The 20,381-nt window shown below is 41.9% G+C and overlaps 2 protein-coding genes across 9 annotated transcripts in view; both read left to right on the top strand.

Moving 5' to 3' along the window:
* RIOK3 (RIO kinase 3) overlaps positions 1–20,381 on the top strand; it is a 910,199-nt gene that overhangs the window by 487,215 nt on the left and 402,603 nt on the right. The gene's annotated exons all lie outside the window — the stretch shown is intronic.
* LOC310682651 (uncharacterized protein) overlaps positions 1–20,381 on the top strand; it is a 142,927-nt gene that overhangs the window by 22,038 nt on the left and 100,508 nt on the right. The window contains exon 1 of one of the 8 annotated variants that reach the window (XM_083451695.1): positions 7,969–8,081. The exons of the other annotated variants lie outside the window; for them this stretch is intronic. The gene's annotated coding sequence lies outside the window, so the exon portion shown is untranslated. Of the gene's footprint in view, positions 1–7,968; positions 8,082–20,381 lie in introns of those variants that run through there. 8 annotated transcript variants of the gene reach the window in all.

Genomic DNA, 20,381 nt, shown 5'->3' with positions numbered 1-20,381 from the left:
TTCAACTTTTTTGGTCAACATCCAGTCTATAACTGCCTCCAAAGACCTGTTTAGCACCTCAGCCACATCTCCTTATTCAGAAAGAATTGAGAGTTAGGACTTGGTGTCACCTGCATACTGGTGACACGTCAGTCCAAAACTCCTGATAACTGCTGCCTGTGCCTTCATATAGTTGTTTAATACAATGGAGGACAAGTTGGAACCCTGAAGGATAGCACAGGAAAGCTTTCACGGTGTTGAATAACTGCTTTCTGGAAATAACCGTAGAGGTAAGAGCAGAACCACTGAAGCACACCTCCATGAGCCACTCCAGAAAGATACAGTGGTCAATGGTATCAAAAGCCACTGGGAGGTCAAGGGGGTCACGTTGTTCATTTGAATTGGCTCCTGCCCATATTTCTATCTCAGTTTTGTTATTTCACAAGATGCTGCTAAATCACATGAGGTTTAGATATGTCCTAGAACTTTTCAGGTACAGTACTTATCTGGTCTAAGGCTGAAATCCTATGCACAATTACTTGGGAGTAAGCCCCATGTAGCAGCTTAGTTCTAAGTAGATATGCATAGGATTCCAGTGTTCAGTCTTTGGCCCATTTACTTCAAGTTCATCACTAAGGCTGAAAGATTTCAGTTCTGATGTCATCCTGGGGGACTCTGAGACGTCTCAGTGCTGTATGGAAAGATTCAAGTAGACATGTAACAGGGCAGATGGGAGAACAAAGATACAGCTAGTACACTATGGATGAATTCAGCTGTTGATAAATAAGGAAATGGCCAGAGTGGATTTCACGCAGCCAGAAGTACATCTGGGAGGAAAGGGAGGTGATGGTTTTCTCCCAGGTTTGCCTACAAGAATAAAGCTCACCAGTGACAGCTTCCAAAGTATAGAAAACTCCCATCAGTGGGTAGCAATGTTCAGATGATAACTGTGAACAGCCTTCTGCATTATGATGAACTTATCCAACTTAGAATAGTGGAACATTAGTATGTGATACCACAGAGAGTGATATACTTGCATTATGGGATATCTTTGATAAAATCCCTGCCCAACGAAAAACATGCTGGATGCCCTTGGCCAAGGTGCTATATTCCTTGTCCCTTGTCCATCTATAACAGGAGTGGGGAACTTGTGGCTGGGGCTGCCAGGAGTTCAAAAACATCCGGAGGGCCTTTCCGCACCTCTGATCTATAAAATGACTACACTGATAACCCTGTCATTCAAGCTGGCTCTGTGGAACCATGAGATGTTTATCCTTAAACATTTATGGTGAGTAATTGCCTGAAATGCTGGAAGAATGTGTTTTGGGGAGGGTTGGTGGTTGTTTTCCATCCCATGTGATGAGGCATCTGTTCCTATCCCTTGTTATAAGTGTGTCAAAGTATCACTGTTCCGACAATCCATTTAAAGTACATGACTCCTGACAAAGAATATTGGGAACGATAGTTTTTTAAGAATGCTGGGAATTGGTAGCAATTACCTGCTGAAACAACAAGCAGTTCTAGGCTGCCACTTGATGACTTTAGTCTTACTTCCTTGCCATTTTCTTTCAGGGAGGACAAGTGTTGGTTTTCTCTTAAAATAAGATCCCCTAATCCCTCAGTATGCCTTTTAGAGGTATGGCAAATTGACATTTCCTGTAATTTTTCAGGTCTGGGATCCCCCCAACTCACCTTTAGAAAATGAAAAAAATGCATTGTCATCTGTTATGGGCAGCTGCGTTAATATTCACAGATTAATAAGGCAAAGCACTCTCACTGCTCCTGCTCCAAGCACTTTGCAAATTGGCCTCATCATCTTTGCTTCCGTTTGCTGCTTTAATCAAATTTGGACTGTATTTTTATATTGTCACACCCATTTTTTTTTATTCCAGAATTAGATGCCTTGCCAAAAGTTGGCATCGATGAAGATAGCACAAAGTGCCTTGGACTGCTGACAAAAATCAACATGCACCTTTGATAAGCCCTAAAGAGCTAAAATTAAAACAAAAGATCTAAATTTTGCCCTTGGAGTAGACTTGGAAACCATTTTAGTCCAAATATGTTCAGTAGAGGAGGTATTAGCCATGGCCCATAGAACTGAAAACATTTTTCTTGCTGTTTATATGGAGCTTCGGGATCCTCAAACTATTACAACTTGTATTTAAGCCAGCTTAATTCCCTGGAGGTCGTGGCATAAATTTCAAATGGCAGAAATGAAAGTGAGCTAGTTTACACAGTTGTGTTTTTTGTAGCATTCAGATTTGGATATATTTAAACTGTAAGGTTGCAATACCCAAGCCGCATGCAGTATGAGTCAGAGCAAGAGTTAGAGGACGGCACGTTGAAAATGCAGATTTTCACAAAAGTCAACAGAATCATCCCCATGTATGTTAATGGGGTTAGGAATATTACACTCTAAAGGGCCAGACCTTCAGAAATGTTCGAAGGCTTTCTGGATCTTTGCCAGCACCTGTGTAAGGAGGCACCTCATTTGCTCGTGTTGGCACGGCAACTGGGGCTGCAGGAACAGCAGGCATTGGTCCCCTCTATGCCAGAACTCTCTTTCCACAAGGAGAAAGCGCTGGGAATCCAGCCTGATTTAGAAGTCAAACATTTTGATCTGGACCGGTTCTTCCTTTGTTTTGCAGATTTATGAACCAGGCGTCTCCAAAAGCTCCGAGGGCAGTGTACAGTTTAAAAAGAATAAAAACAGTACAATAAAACCCGATAAAAACTATAAAGCACAAAAACAGCACCATCCATCCAATAGTCACTTTAGATGTGTATGGGATTTCTCTGTGCTGGAAGGGCCATAGCTCAGTGGTGGAGCATATGCTCTGCACGATCGCACAAGGTCTCAGGTGCAATTCTTGGCATCCCCAGCTAGGGATGGGAAAGAGAGAAGTGTGAGAGAGCTACTGCCAGTCAGCGTTGACAACTAGATGGACCGAGGGTGGGATTGGGTAAAGCAGTTTCCTTTGTTCTCCATAATCATCCTAGATATCAGATATCTGTTGTTCATGTAGTAGCTCTGGACGCACTGATTTGGGGGTAGTTCTGAGTGGTTTTTCCTGTCATTTGGGTGTAAAATAGAAAGTGTTGGGCGGTGATCAAACATGTCTTAGATCCATGTCCTGTTACTGGACTACCTAATGCCAGATTAAGGGGGGGGGGGTTTGAAAGCAATGGTCACTCAGCAGTAGGGATGGGAAGATCTGTCAATTTCTGTTCTCCCAGTTTCTCATTTTTCCAATCTGAAATTCAGTTCTCTGCATTTTTTCAGCAATTTGGGATTTTTGTTTAAATCTTATGAAAACACACCAGGATTTTAGTGTGAATTTCACCTCATAAACACATTGCACACAGTTTTTATCAATGTACACATTTTTGCAAGCAGCCCCCCAATAATACGTTTGTATATTATGTTCATAAATATATTCATTTTTTATGCACAATTTACTATGCATTGCAAAATTTGGAAAAGTGTAAATGTCAAGGGATAACTGTTTACCGTTCACATAATGCTTTGGTGAGTGTGAATTTGATAGATTTGCCTTAAAATTTGGTAAAGGATTTGCCTTTAAATGCAAACTGAATCAATTTCCCCCATCTCTATTCAAAAGTAAGAGAAATACAGTTTACACATACTCAAAAGCTATATTCTTTACTACTTCACATGTGCTGCTAAGCAAATGTAGATCTTATTTTCTTCGTTGGCTACTGGGGTAAGTCATGGCATGCAGGGCAGCTTTCAGGAATGAGCTTTTGCGGATGAGGAGAATTTCTGGTCCCTCATTAGGGCAAATGTCCTTTGCAGTATTTTTCTACTCAAGCTGCAATATGGGAGCTTGGGGTAGGTAATGATGGATTGATTTACCTCCTGGACATTGAGCTTCTTTTTCTAATATTTGTGTATTTTGAAAAGCAAATCTGGTTCGTTCCAAGAGGATTTGAAAATAACCTCCCATCCTGCACCTTTCTATAAACAAACCTTTTCACATTATATGTGGAGGTTCATTAACATGGCAATAGTTTCTGCAGGCCCTCTGGCTTTCACGCTGCTTGTATCTGTGGTGGTCCACATGTACTTTATCCTCTGGGCCAGCTTGTTAGCTTGCTGCCTTGCTGTTCTTGCCAATCCCAAAGGATTGCTTCAATAATATATGTAATGTCTACATAGCAGTTTGTGTATACGGAAAAAAAACACGGCGTTCTTAAAATTTTTAGTTAGGGATTTATTTTTATTTTTTTGAAAGAACCGTTTCATGCAGCACTAAATAAAATAAATTGCAGGCCCCTGATGATCTAATAAATCCTACGGCAGAGTTCAGATATAGTAATTAATTAACCCAACATGGAATTCGTAATGATCAACCCTTAATTGACCGGGGTATGGGATGTATTAGGATTTGGTAATGGGATGTGGAGGCTTTCACCTTTTAGGTTAGTGATTTGAATCTGACTAAGATCTCTAGTGACCGCCAGCTGTTAGTGTGTTCTGCACTGTGTGAGAAATGAGGTGATGTTCTAATCCTGCTTCTTAGTACCAACAGCTCTGCATCACAAAAACTGCGAGAGACACAAATTGTTCTTCCTTCCCCACTGGTGTAAGCTCAGATCAGCGGCTGACAAATGAATTGATATGTAGTCCGTAATCTGTCACACACTGCTCCTATGCAAGCCCCATGCAACGCTAGCTGGGGTTTGGCTTGAGCATGTGATTTGCAGCTCTGAATACTTCTGCACGGAAACAAGGATGACCGCAAAGTGAATCCTAAGAAAGGCTGACAACCTTCATCTCTCCACAGAGGAAAAGCCAGGCTCCCTTGCACTTTCAGTGGAATTGATGCTGGACCAGGGGCTGGCAGGTGATGTCAGGTGCTTGCAAGTGAGCCTACTAGTCACACATGGATTTTGTACAAAGGAAGCTCCTATCCAATCACTGCAAGGCCTTAGCGTGGAAGAGGTGCGGGGTAGGAGGTGGGGAAGATGTATGGATAGATCTAAAAGTTACAGCAGACACAAGCCTCCTGCAGAAAACAGCATCTCTGCGTATAGCTTGCTTTGCCCCATTTCCCATATAATGTTTAATGAAATTCACCAGTTTATTTATTCAAAAGATTTGTAAATGTGTCTATCTTCCGTACTGATGCCAGAGTGGGGTACAACATAAAATAAATTATAAACAACCATCAGTTGGGGGTATGTATGATATATATATATATATATATATATATGTGTGTGTGTGTGTGTGTGTATATGTGTGTGTGTGTGTGTGTGTGTATATATATACAGTGGTGCCCCGCAAGACGAATGCCTCGCAAGACGGAAAACCCACAAGATGAAAGAGTTTTCCGTCTGCAGAGGCGCTTCGCAAGACGAATTTCCCTATGGGCTTGCTTCGCAAGATGAAAAATGACGAAAATATTTGAATTTTTTCCCCGCTCCAAAACCCCTTTTCCTGAAGCGCTAAGGTGCTAAAAGCATTTTAGCAGCAAAACCGCTAATCCCCCAAGCCTTAAAAAGCCGTTTTTAGCCCTTAAATTGTCAATAGCGCTAATAGCACTAATCCGTCAATGGGCTTGCTTCGCAAGACGAAAAAAACGCAAGACGAAAAGACCCGCGGAACGGATTCTTTTCGTCTTGCGAGGCACCACTGTATATATGTATGTGTGTATATATATATATATATATATATGTGTATGTGTATATATATATATATATATATATATATACACACACACACACACACACACACAGTGGTACCTCGGGTTACATACGCTTCAGGTTACAGACTCCGCTAACCCAGAAATAGTGCTTCAGGTTAAGAACTTTGCTTCAGGATGAGGACAGAAATCGTACTCCGGCGGCACGGCAGCAGTAGGAGGCCCCATTAGCTAACGTGGTACTTCAGGTTAAGAACAGTTTCAGGTTAAGTACGGACCTCTGGAACAAATTAAGTACTTAACCTGAGGTACCACTGTATATATGAGAATTATAAAAACAGTAGCAAATGGTAGCAACTAAATACAGTGGACTGGAAACTAAAACAGCCACTCATACAATAAAAGAAGTACAAATACCAATACATTTGGAGAATGATTTAAAGAAGTTGAATTGTAGTGGAGGGAAGCTGCGGGTGGATGGGTGGGGGGAGTACTCTACAACAAGTATATTTGTTTTCAATGTTTTTGAACTGTGCCCCCCCCCCTTAATTTCATTTCATTTTTTTTCTGTTGTGCAATATATTTTACTTCAGCAAGCAAAAATAATGTAACATGATAAGCTGAAGTCAAGGAGACACTTCCAATTTAACATCAACTGGTTACCAGAACATTTTTGGACCCAATTCAAGAATTTAAAGCCATAAACTATTTAGGCTCCAAATATCTGAAACACTGCCTCCTTCCTTACAGACTCTCTTTGGGATTAAATTTAGGGAGGTGCCCACATGCTAATTCCTCTGCATTCAGAGGTTTGAGGAGTAACCAGTGGTGTCCAAACTTTTTTCAAAGAAGGCCGGATTTGATGAAGTGAAGGGCCGTGAGTGCCGATCAAAGGGCCGACCAAAGTCTAGGATTGAAGTTGTTGAGCTTTTTTATGATTTATGATTTCCCCCAAAAGTTGTTAAGCTGATAACATGCTCTAAGACCTCATGGCGAAGAGTAGTGAAGAAAACAATTTAATGATGGTGGTGATGAGGATGGTGGGGATGCTGCTGATTTGAGCAAATGTTGAGCCATTTAGATAAACACTTCCACAGACACTGGCAAACAACAGATGAAATGGTCATAGTCTTTATGAACCACAGCGTCAGAGTATTTCCCAAGTTTGACAGGATCCAAGGTATGCCCTATTAGAAACTGTTTTGCAATAATAACAGACTGGATCATCATATACCCCAGCAACTCTTCTCCACGGTCCCTGGTTTTTGTATTGTAAATTGTCTCCATTACCTTTTTTTTTTAGAAAAGGAAGACATAACACATTTTTTAAAATTTTTATACATTCCACAGAGTGAGGTTTTTTGTTTTGCACTGTGTTGTGAGTACTAATTTTTATTTATTTAAAAAAACCTTCTATAATAGTATATTTTCCATGGAGCACACAGGGGGAAATCTCTACATTTATAGCACATTTCTCTTGCCCACAGATCAAATATTATCTTGATTCTAAAAAGTAACAATAAAAAGCCCACATTGATTAAGACCAGATTAAGCAGATGACTGGTCTAAACTCCATGATCAGAAAGACCCCCGGTTTCTGTAAATGGGGACTCTGGGCCAGTTTAATAATGGGTATACAATTATTCCAGATTTCAGCAGAGTTTATGACTGCTGTTAAATTTACCCTTGTTTGGATCCTGGCTGTGTGCTTTCAATTTAATTCAGCCTCATGACTGAGGGAGGTATTTGAGCGAACAATAATTTAGAGGGATTCTTGGTGTATTTGATGATATTATCCAAAGATGACAATATGCACACACTACATTATTCATAAGGCTTATGTCATTTCTGAATCTAAGCAAACGTATGAAGGAAACTGTCTTGACAATGAACCTAATGTCTTTTCTTGCATGGAACTATTGATAAGATCACATATGTGGAAAAGTCTTTTCAGAACTCCTGGGAAAGCACTCTATTGGGGATTTTTTTTAAAAAAAAGAAGCAATGATTAAAAAAAATCACAAAATAAATCCAGTTATTTCTACTGACAAGATAAATGCTCCCCATTTGTTCCTTTGCTTTCCCTTCTTGGTTCTCCTCACTTCGATGCCATGACCATAACATACCAACACCCACACACACCAGAAACTTCACTTTCTAGGTGTTCCCAGTCATGACAGTCTTCCCACTATAATTGTGTGGGAGGGGGTGTAAGGAAGGGGTAGAAAAATGGATATTAAGGCAATGCTGTTGGGAAAATGAAGGGTTAAAGCTATAAAGTTGATTCCTAGAGAGGCAATATAGGCCATAGAAAAGGAAATGAGTTGAGCAATCTATACAGATGTAACTGCCCCCACCTGTGGATCAGCTGCACGATAGGGCATCTACACCTGGAGAAATTGGACACTTGGAGAAGTTGAATTTTCTGACTTTCAGGTAAAATGGAAGCTGAAAGGGGAAATAATGAGGGTTTTTTAATTATGAGATTATGCAGATGCCCCATAAAAAGTAAATGTCCTGTGTGGACGCCTGCCAGTTTGCATTTCTTGGTACAGAAAGTATTGATCTGATGTGTAGAGATCTTTCCTATTCTAATTAATTCAAGAGGGTTCTGGAAGCTTATCTGTGTGAAAGAAACTGGTGCAAGCTGGAAGTTTCTAGCTGACACTTAAGTTTCAATTCTGCCTAGAAACGGGCAGAAGGTTCATTATGATTGGGTTATTCCTTCAGAGAAGTTGAGTACAGCTGGCTTACACTGGTCCTGTTATCTCTTTCTGTCAAGGTCATGCTGACTATAAGGATAAGGCCAGAAGGAGCCTGGGTTTCACTTTCTATCTCTCTTTCCTTCTGGTGTGGTGTTCTGTATATACAGTGGTACCCCGCAAGACAAATGCCTTGGAAGACGAAAAACTCGCTAGACGAAAGGGTTTTTCGTTTTCTGAGGTGATTTGCAAGACGGATTTTCCAAAGGGCTTGCTTCGCTAGACAAAACAGCCCTGCCTCTCGTGTCATGGCGACGGTCACTGCACGCACGCACACTCGCTTCCCCGCTCCTCCGGCTCCCTCCCACCTTCCGGCTGACGACTCCTCCGGTTCCCTCCGACCTTCCGGCTGCCTCGCACCGCTGCCCACCGCCCTCGCGCGCTCCTCTCAGAGAGCCGCTGCCGCCAGCAGCCAGCGTTGCAGCCAGAGTCGCGCTCCTGACCCCCGCCGCCCTCCAGCAGCTGCGTCGCACGGTGGCCACAAGGCGCGGGTGAGTCCGAGCTACCGGCTGCGGCAGCTGCCCTGCTTCTCCCCGCCCCTCCCCACCGTTGTTAGTGTTTAACTGCAGTGGTGCTTCGCAAGACGGAAAAACTCGCTCAACGAAAGAACTCGCGGAACGAATTAATTTTGTCTTGCGAGGCACCACTGTAGTATGCTTAGTGTTCAGGTTTTAGTCTTATGATAAGTTATTGTAAGTTTAAGATAAGTCTGCTGCAACTGGATTTCTTATGGACAGTGCTAATTTTCAACGTATTGGATTTGTGACCATTATGCTCATTTGCCTAAAGTCACAGTAAAGCTCTGCTGGATGAAATATTAATTTCTTCTGGTCTATGCAACCTGTTTTAAGTTTTTACTCTGCTAACTATGCTTTGGAATCTGCTCTGGATCAATATGAGTAGAATTCATGACAAAGCAGCCTATATATTATTATTATTATTTAATAAATTAAATATTATTTAATAAATTAACTGTCATGTCAGAGGTGCAACATGTTGGCAGCATTCTCTTAAACTTAAATCTTCCATGTTCCAGGGACCTTGTGGTATGACTGCCCAGTTCCACTTGCCTTCCAACTGCAGGTGGGCTTCTAAGCACATTCAACTGAATATGCTTAAAAGCTCTCTTCAGTCCTCCTTGGTCCATATGGGAAGGTTGAGGGTGCTGCATTCAGGGGCCTCCTCCCAGTTTGAGTATTCAAGCATTCTGTAGTGAATTGGAACCAGGATAATTGCCCATAGTTTTCGCTGCCAAAACCTCCATGCAGCCATACAACTTTGTGAACCAGGTCACAATCAATTCTAGGGTCTGACATGGCAGATGCAGGGAAATGGTTTTTCACAAAGTGCTCCCCCCCCCCCCACTTTTACACATACATACTCACATCGCTCCATTCTTTATGTGGGTGTCTCATTCTGGTCCACTCCACGCTGGCCAGAAGACAGTCCCTGATCTCATTTTCAAATTAGCTACTACAAATTAGCTACCACTACAATTCCATGGTCTTCAAGTCTGGTACTCTTTGTTCGTCTCATTCTGAGGAGAAAATGTGCATTGTTTCTCCTACTTCATTCTTTGTAGCAACAGCAATGAATTCCTCATTATTCCCTCAGGGCACTGACTCACACTCTTGAATCTGCAGGGAAGTGAACTGGAATTTGTATGTTTACAGAGGTCACTTGCAGTGCGTAGGAAAGAACAGGAAAGCAGGTTAGGGTAGCAACGAATATCAGAAAACTCTCGGCAATACACGTGTGGATACTGACCACCGTATTGATTCATGGTTGTTAGTGGATTGCATTTGCTTTCACCAACTGACAAAGAGACGATCACCCAGTAACCATAAAAAGGTATCAATCAAAAACCTTAATGTGTGTCAGAAAAAGGAGGTCTTTAGCTATCAAATTAGGAAAGTAAGTTCTCAGCAATTTCCACAGGGGTTCTGTGGTGTTGATAATGATTCCAAACTCCATATGTTTTATTCATTTTTTTATTTAAAAAAAACTAGTAAACACTCTTTTGCATTTGTCTTATAGGTAAGACAAATAAAATAATAATGCAACAGGCCATTAAAATACCACACAATCTAGGCACAAAAATAATACCCTGAGAGAAAAAGAGAGTTCCAGGGATGATGCCGAGTAACATCTAGCATAATCTACAACCCAATTAAACTGAATTGACACTAAGATTTAGGGTGCTGGTTTTGGTTTGAACCTTGATTCTCTCCTTGCCACAGCATTGTCCCATGTACATTGTTAACAAATTATTCTTGTCCCCTGTCATGGAGGACTTACAGGAAGCTAAAAATAATTTTATTCTATGTCTGCAACAGGAACTGAGCTAGAACAAGACATTATTTATTCTGCTCAGGTATGGCCAAATCCAGTGCCACATAATAACAAAACCATATACTGACACTATATGCAACTCTCTTCCCCTTCTTAGGAAAGCTTAAGGCTTTAAAATAATTATTTACCTCCTTTGTTCATTGGGTTACAACCATCTCCTACTTTCCAAATTCATAGAAAGATTATCAAACTTTATTTGACTGGGATCTTTTTCAAAGTTCAATTATGATACTTAAATAGTCTTGTTTTATATTATTTTCTCAAAAAACAAAAGCCAATTTGGATTTTCCATAACAATGTTTCAGTTCCTGGTGGGCTTCTCAAAGGAATCTGACTGGTCACCAAAGGAAATGGGATACTGGATTAAGGTAGAATGGGTGGATCTCTTGGTCTGATAATGATAAATTAAATAAACCCAAATGCTTGCAGAGTTACCCCTTTCCAGGGTAAGAGCATCACATCTGAATATGGGTTGTAAGACCTAAAACAACTCTAAGAGAACAAAAAACTCTTCTTGTGAAGAAAGGCTGCAGGACCAGTCCCTAAATCTTTGATGAAGAGTTCACTTCTGCTGCTGTTCTAATATTAAAAGAGCTCTCCTTATTTCATCTGACGCTGTTGTTGCTGTGAGACTTGGCTTTCCATATGCAAACAAAAACAGTGCCACTGAGTGTGCACATAAAGAAATAAACACTTTCATTATTCCTTCTCCCAAACCTGAGCAACCAGGGTGTCTTAAGAACACTATTTTAAAATTAAGAAAAATTACAATTAGATTCCTAACCCATTTTACGGCATTAAAAATTCAGTGTCTTCAGAGGCTCTCTCGTAGGCACATTCTTTTCTCAGTGGTCTTGTTTCATCTCTAGCCCAGAAGTCTTCCAAAGTGAGAAGAGAATAATCCGACTCTCACGCACACAAAAAGCATAAGAGGTGTATAAACAGAGCTCAACATGTGATATAAAACTATGAGAAGAAAAGACCGTGTTGGGTAAATACCACACTACTTATTTTATGATTTTTTTAAATGTCATTCTTTTGTCCAATATTGACTTTTTTATAGGGAAGATAAATTATAGATCCTACAACACTTGGGAACTGTGGCTTCCTTGCTTTGACACAGCTGGTCCAGTTAAGAATTGAAGTCATAGTAATTAGTTATGAGTTTCTTAGCATCGAGGAGCCCGTCCAGGACAAGAAAACTTTGCGAGGTGACCCCTCCTGGGGGTGAGAGTAAACTCACGGGAATGTACACAATTGCCCATGTAAAGAAGCACTGCTATGGCATCTGGATTGTGTTGCTACAAATAGATGCTTCTCGGGGCACCTGCTTGTGAGACAGAAATACAATACACAGCCTCTTGCTTCCATAACTCTTCCTGCTAATGCAAACAACTTGTTTTGAAGACTCAAGAATTTTGATGCTGCAAACCATGGCAAATGGATTGTTTGGACTGGCAGAATAGTTTAAAATAATGTTGGAAGTACTGTGTGTGCAGATTAGCTGACGTGAAATAAAGGGCAATGTCGCCCAGAACACTGGGAGCAAGTCATTACAGTGCTTGTTTGAAGAGTTGGATATGCCCATGCTTCATTTCTGACCCCAATAAACAACATTTATCAAGTGCTGGTTTTCCATACATGGTAGTGCTGTGTGTGAGGGGGTGCCTAAAGCAAAATGGTTACTGCATTATACAGGGACACTTCTTTAATTTTTGTGCATATAGTACTGTGATACCTAGCTATAAATATGCACAACTACCATTTTAGCTTCCTCAAAGGGAAATATATAGTAAAAGGAAAGGGTGATGTCAAGAGGCAGTGTTGACCTAGATAAGGGCCAGTAAACTGAAGCTGAATCCTAGTAAGACGGTGGACCTGTGGGTGGGTGGTTCTATGGTTTGGGAGATAGGTCTCTTATAGGTCAGTTTTGGATGGGGTTGCACTTCCTCTGAACAGGTACTCCTTGATCTATCATTGGGTCCCAGGAGTCTGGGAATACTCATTGATCCATCATGGTAATTCAGTGGCCTTGGTGATTAGGAGTGCTTTTTACCACTCTCAAGTTGGTGTGATAGATGCAGCCATTCCTGGACATGGGTAGTTTGGCTCAAGAGGTTCATGCATTGGAAATGTCATGATTTGATTATTTCAATGTGCTCTGTGTGGGGCTACCCTTGCATTTGATCTGGAAGCTTCAGTTAGTATAGAATGCAGCTGCAGGGCATGTAGCCTGGGTTGCCAGGCCAAATTTAAGGTTTTGCTGGCAGGGTATGGAACCCTAAACAATGTGCACAATGTGGGGAAAGTGTAAAAAGGAAAAGGGTTTCTCCTTCGCTCATAATACTAGGACCTGGCGCATCCACTGAAGATGAATGATGGAAGTTTCAAGACAGAGAAAAGGGAAAACCTCTTGTTTTAGAAAGTGTGAATAGGGTGCGTTCACCTTTAAATGCATCTCCCCAAACCGTAGTCCTCATTGGGCTGTTTCATGGTTTGATTTTTTAAGGTTTGCAACCCAAAGAGTTTTTTCTTTTTCCTCCCCTGTAAACTTTAGAGATCCCACAAGTCTGCTGATACTTCATTCTTGTGCATGGACAGTGCATTTTTGTCTACATGAGTCACTATTAGTACATAGGATTGCAGAAAGAAAGTATGTGGTATCAAACTAATGACCAATGATGAAATTCTCCTCAATCAAACAAACATTCTAGATAGTTTTACAAGAAAGGAAAGTCATATGCTTGTTTAGACACTACTTAATGTGGGTGGTGCTGTGGCTTAAACCACAGAGCCTAGGACTTGCTGATCAGAAGGTCGGCAGTTCGAATTTCTTTCAACGGGTGAGCTTCCGTTGCTGGGTCCCTGCTCCTGCCAACCTAGCAGTTCAAAAGTATGTCAAAGTGCAAGTAGATAAATAGGTACCGCTCTGGTGGGAAGGTAAACGGCGTTTCCGTGCGCTGCTCTGGTTCGCCAGAAGCGGCTTAGTCATGCTGGCCACATGACCCGGAAGCTGTACACTGGCTTCCTTGGCCAGTAAAGCGAGATGAGCGCCGCAACCCCAGAGTCGTCCGCAACTGCACCTAATGGTCAGGAGTCCCTTTACCTTTAATAGCGACAAATAATCTAAGGGCCAAATTATTGTGTGAATACAATTAATATACATGTTCTAATACCCACACCACACATCCACACCACGCCCCCACAAAAAAATAGCTGCTACAGAGGGTCCAACCACCAGTGGACTGCAGGGTTTTGAGAAGAAGAGTAAACCCTTCCTTCCCCTGCCATGCTCTTGATGAAAATTGTTTGCTGGAAGCAACATTTTTCAGTGTTACCAAATCCTCTTGCATGCAAGTGCACACATGCCCATGCATCCTGATCTTATGCATGTATTCATGGAACACGCTAATTTGGGGAATTAGCAATACTACTTTTGGATTTTTTACTGGAAATGATAGTACATCACAGACATTATTGCATTGGGCCCAATTACTTCACTTGCATAAGGGAATTTTGCGGTTACAATATAAGTGTGCTTTCTTTAGGGAATTAGCAATAGTCACGCTGCAGTTATAATGAGAATATTTATTAACAAAAATGGCTTAACAAGAAGTAAAAAGTCTTGGTGGTTCAATACAGAAATATAAAAGGCTCAAATGATTAGCTGCCACAGGCTAACCACTCCATGTTGCCTGGACCATACATTTAGTTACTACTTCAGTAATAGAGAGAAGAGGCTAGAGGCAGAGAATTGCTGCATGGGGAAATATCAGGTGGATTTTTGACTGGGGATTTGTGGAAGCTGGCACTGCCTGCTCTGGTGCAACTTAGCTATGGAGAGGCTAAAAAAACTAGGAGAAAGAAGTTCACATTCAAAACACCAGATATTGCAATCTTGCGACAGCATGAGATGAGCGAGATTGGAAAAATGCAAAAGGTAGAAAGTAGTGACAGCATCAGAACACGAAAACTTACCAGTCCTCTTGTGGGAAAAACACAGAGATGCAAAAAGCTGAGTTTCCACTGCCCTATTCTGGTCCACTACCATGATTAGAGATCCAGCAGAGACTGAATGTTTCAGATTATCCTTCCACCTGTCAAAATAGTGGCCCTGAAGGGACTGCCAACAAACCAGCCCCAGTTTTGGACCCTAGAAGAAAGCAGCCTCCTTATTTTTGAGGCTGTCCCTATGCACATCTGTATTTTAATAAATGCCTATCTTTTCACTTGGAGCCTGCCTTCTTGGGTTTCTGTGAAGGATACCGCCAGTCTATTTTTTTCTAACATCTCCCCTGCCCCCTGTGTTCCTTTAAACTCTCCTGTTCCAGTTAAAAATAGAAGGAAAGAACTGTAGATTTGGAAGGTACCATGAGAGTCATCTAGTCCACCCCCTGCAATGCAGGAATCTCAGCTAAAGCATCCAAAGGAAAGAGCCCTCTTGCAGGAAGGCACTGACTGGTATCCCTCCACATGCTTGCTGGAGGGACTCCAAAGGCTCCCAACAGGAGTCGAATAGCAGGCATCATTTGCATTAGATTGCTTTAAACAGTTTTTGCTGATAATTTTATGCTATTCTTTCTATAAACCACATTGAAGTTTTTTTCTTTAAATCAAGTGGTGTATCAGTTTCATGAAATAAATAATAAATAGATATGCCAAATAATAAATAGATACGACTCTTGAGAGTCCCATGGACTGCAAAAAGATCAAACCTATCCATTCTTAAGGAAATCAGCCCTGAGTGCTCACTGGAAGGACAGATCCTGAAGCTGAGGCTGCAATACTTTGGCCACCTCATGAGAAGAGAAGACTCCCTGGAAAAGACCCTGATGTTGGGAAAGATGGAGGGCACAAGGAGAAGGGGGTGACAGAGGACAAGATGGTTGGACAGTGTTCGCGAAGCTACCAGCATGAGTTTGACCAAACTGCGGGAGGCAGTGGAAGACAGAAGTGCCTGGTGTGCTCTGGTCCATGGAGTCACGAAGAGTCGGACACGACTAAACAACTAAACAACAACAACAAATCTAATTCAAATTTGTGGCTGGCTATGTATTGGTATCTGGGACGTGGGTGGCGCTGTGGGTTAAACCACAGAGCCTAGGACTTGCCGGTCAGAAGGTCGGTGGTTCGAATCCCCATGACGGGATGAGCTCCTGTTGCTTGGTCCCAGCTCCTGCCAACCTAGCAGTTTGAAAGCACATCAAAGTGCAAGTAGATGAATAGGTACTGCTCCGGCGGGAAGGTAATATTCAGCCAATAAAGCGAGATGAGCGCCGCAACCCCAGAGTCAGCCACGACTTGACCTAATGGTCAGGGGTCCCTTTACCTTTACCTTTACCTTTATGTATTGGTATCAGTACTGGCTTTGACATAGGGGAAAGTCTCTCTGTCTGTCTGTCTCTCTGTCTTTCTTTCTCTCTTTCTGTTTCCCATAATTGGATCAAAACCAAATTGTGCAAAGGGGGAAGAATCCAACATAACCCTATAGCAATCTATAGCATTTCTGCTTGCCAGACAGAAGGATTCCCTAGACCCTCCCTCCTCGTCCTGTTCTGGAGGGTTTCCAGAGTTGCTTGTGAATTGTTCTGTTTGCAGTATAATGGTACTGCACTGATATTTCTATCTTCTGTTCATAGTTTTAATGTGCTTGTGTTTTTAGCTGTTTTCGTGTTGTTGTTTTTAAAAAGTAACTACCTTGGTCATAGAAAAGGCAGCATATACCGTAAGTCTTTTCAGTGAAGAAATAGAAAAGGGTATTTAAAGCTGCCTTGAAACGTGGTAAATAGAAGGCAAGGATTATTTGCTCTTGTGTGATTTTAGGCTGGCTGCCCATTTAGGAGTAGTTGCCTTACTTTAGAAACTTGCCACAGCAAAGCAACTTGTTCGCAGATGCTGAAAACCTATAGGTTTCAGAGTAGCTATCATGAGGATTTTGTATAGGTTTTTTTTTGCTTTGCATAGATATATACCCTTGGACCAGAAAAGAATGAACATACAAGGTAGAGTGAAAGAATGGAACATCCTCTTTCTTCCCACTTGTCTCTGTTATATAAAAGGGTTGTGTTTAACTCTACACTCCAGTCATCCACTATAGCCCATGTTCATAATGCATCATGCTTCTCAATCATTACAGTGGTGCCCCGCAAGACGAATGCCTTGCAAGACGGAAAACCCGCAAGACGAAAGGGTTTTCCGTTTTCAGAGGCGCTTCGCAAGACGAATTTCCCTATGGGCTTGCTTCGTAAGACGAAAATTGACGAAATTTTTTGAGTTTTTTCCCCGCTCCCCAACCCCTTTTTCTGAAACGCTAAGCTGCTAAAAGCCTTTTAGCAGCTAAACCGCTAATCCCTTAAGCCTTTAATAGGCGTTAATAGTCCTTAAACTGCCAATAGCACTAATAGCGCTAATCCGCTAATGGGCTTGCTTCGCAAGACGAAAAAACCGCAAGACGAAAAGACTCGCGGAACGGATTCTTTTCGTCTTGCGAGGCACCACTGTATTCTCTTGGCATTTGGCATCTGAATGTACGATAGGTGCCATTATTTACTCTCTCTCTCTCTGTGTGTGTGTGTGTGTGTGTGTATGTTTGCCTCTGTGCATCTAGCTGCTCTGTAAAATATTACTCTTGAAGACTAGAACTCATCATTATGATGGAAGCTCAGCAGGTAGCAGAATGAACAGCCACTAGCCCATGAATTAGAAGCCTGGAGTGTCATACACCTTTGCTGATACCCAAGAGAGAGAGAGAGAAAGCCTTAGTAGATCAAATCTAAAGGTCCCAGAATTCCACACCATTGAAGCACAACCTTTATATTTTATTTTATTTTTGCTGCTTCATTAGCTGCCTGTTGAAGAACAACTTTTGCAGGCAGAAAACGGACCCCTTCATAAGAGGGTGACAATCCACACAAATCATTGCACCGCTGCCCTCCAAGGAATTAAGAGCAGAGCAATCTGTTTTATACTGAATCAGATCCCTGGCTGATCTAGCTGGGATAGGGCCACACCTCAGTGGTAGAACATCTGTTTTATATACAGAAGGCCCAAAATTGAATCCCTGGCGTCTCCATGTAGGGCTGGGAGAAGAAGTTAACTGACATCTCAATCTTACCCCACCTTTTTGTGCCAGCTCATAGGAGCAGGCATGATACAGTAGAATTGGTGGCTTTTGGACACAATAGCTAAATGCAGCCTCTGCATATAGTGACAGTGGATCTCTGAATCCCAGATGAAAAGGACAAACAACAGGAGAGGGCAGTTGTCTTTATGGCTTTCTTTTAAACTTCATAGAATTAGAAACTTCCTGTTAGGCACGCATTCAGTGGTCAGTTCTACCTTGTTATTGATACTGGCCCACTCCTGGCATGTGCAGATTGGAGGGGTGAGGCCAATATCCTTGACAGTATGACACCAGACAGTACGCACATGCAGGCCAGGAGCTCCACAGGGCAAGGCTGCTAGTCAGCCCCACACTCCCTGCTGTTTCTCCCGTGTTTCAGTGATGCAGCTCCAGGCCCTGTCATCACACATACTGGCTACTGCTGTCCTGTTAATGATGCCAGCTCTGTCCTAGTGTGCATACTTCAGGGGGAATGGCAGCATCATTGACAAGGAGGTGCTGACCACCTCATGTGCCAAGTGGACCAAGGAGATCCTCTTTGCACAGCTATGGCGGTACCACTGGCGGTTTGCTGGCAGTGGTGATAAATCCTGTTGTGGCCCTGGCATTTGCTCCAGAATGTTATGTACTGGCACCAGGCCTGATTCAAAGTGAAATGTAAGGTTTTGTGTGTGTGTTTTTAATTGTGGATCCTGCCTCCTGTCATTAAGATTATGGTGGCAATGGTACATGTTGCAGGTATTTTGAATATTATGCAGTGTGGTGTTTTTTTTACTAATGGCATTTGAGGAAAGTGATGGAATCTTCATTTAAAAAATTATAACTTGAATTACAAATATGCAAGATACGCTATTTATATGATAATTAAATAAATTATTTATCAACTGCCTTTGAAAATCCAACAGAAAAGAGAGAACAACACCCTAACCAATATAGGAAATATAAACGGGGCATTTGGTCTTTTGAAATAAACAGACATTGGATAAAATCCAGCGGAATAGGTACTGTTGGTGGAACAGGTCCTGCCTTGCAGCCCTGGAACAGACGTTGGGGTTGCAAGGGAGAGGAGAGGAAGGGAAAGTCTCATTGCATGAGAAGAAGCCCACTCACGTGGTGCTGGATGTCGCTCATACATTGTTGCTTTAGGTAGGGCTGAAAGCCTTAGATTGCCAAACAGATCACTCGATTTAGTGACAACAGGTGGGGTGGATGACAGTGGATGAACCACCTGATCCAACACCATGCTTGACCACACAGAAGACTAGATGTAAGGGCTCAGCAGTGGTCTTGCATGCTTCCATCCTTTTCTAGATCCCCCCTCCCTTTCACAACACTCTAGGTGGAATAATCTCCCTGGTTTATGGGCAAGTCAGAGGCCTGGTCTGGCACTGCCATGCTCCCCTTTTCAAGGCAAGGTCTGCAGAAGTTTCCATGGTAGCAGAGAGGAGGCATCTGACACCAGATCTCCCTCTTCAAGGTCATACTTTCCTCTCCGCCCTTGGAGATTGAAATCTGATGCTTCCCATGACCACTGTAAGGCCTTCGAAGGGAGCTCCTCTAGGACCCCAGGGTTACTAATCAACCCCAGAGATGCAAATTTTAAACAGGATTTTAATCAGCTCTGTTCCCTGTGAAAGTGCTAGTGGCATTCATCGGAAAAGAGTCTGTATTTCTGTACGCAGCACATCACCTTAATTCAGTGGCTTTAGTCCAAACTAAAAGACATCTGATGTGCCCGCAGATGACTTCAGTAGGAGGACTGGAATCAGAGATATCAAGCAGTGTCTTTTCTTGGTTTTATACCGTAGCCACTGTCAGTCATAGTCGGCTTACTTATATACTACATTTTGCAAAAATACATTGTGTTCCAAGTGACTCACAGAGGTCAGTTTAAGGAAAATAGCACAATAGCCATAACAAATAACACACTACCATGTACTATTGGCATTTGAAGGAATACAATTAATTTAAAACATACCAAAAGTTTAAAGAGTATGAAACATCCAATAGGTCAGTGAGCAATATCAAATTCCAATAATATCAACAACCCACATTAAGCAATTTGTTTAGCACTTTACATTAAGAATGAGATTGCTTGCCCATGACAAATTAGCGGGCAAAAGAGGAACAGATTAAGTCACAATGCTGAACTTCAGGGCAGTCTCCTCGGCCCCTAGGATTTGGCTGCTATGTTTGGATGCATCTGTCAAATTTGGTTTTTCTTGTTTTTTTCATTTCCCCCGCCTTAATATTGGTTTCCCCCCATTTCCACATATGTTTGATTTTTTTAAAAAGTGTGCATGATTTTCATGTGTATTTCTCCTATTATATGTAATTTTTTGTACACAATTTTGCTGAGCACATGCATTTTTGCAAACCGTTTGCCGCTAAATAGAATGCATTTTAGGTTCACTAATTATAAACACTTTTGCTTGCACTAATACACAAGTTTTTGCACACATTTTTAGGTCTGAGACCAAAATTTGGAGCAGTGTAAAT

The sequence above is a fragment of the Podarcis tiliguerta genome (assembly GCF_965153285.1).
Source record: "Podarcis tiliguerta genome assembly, chromosome: 7".
Taxonomy (NCBI): Eukaryota; Metazoa; Chordata; class Lepidosauria; order Squamata; family Lacertidae; genus Podarcis; species Podarcis tiliguerta.
This window is presented reverse-complemented; position numbering and strand designations above follow the sequence as displayed.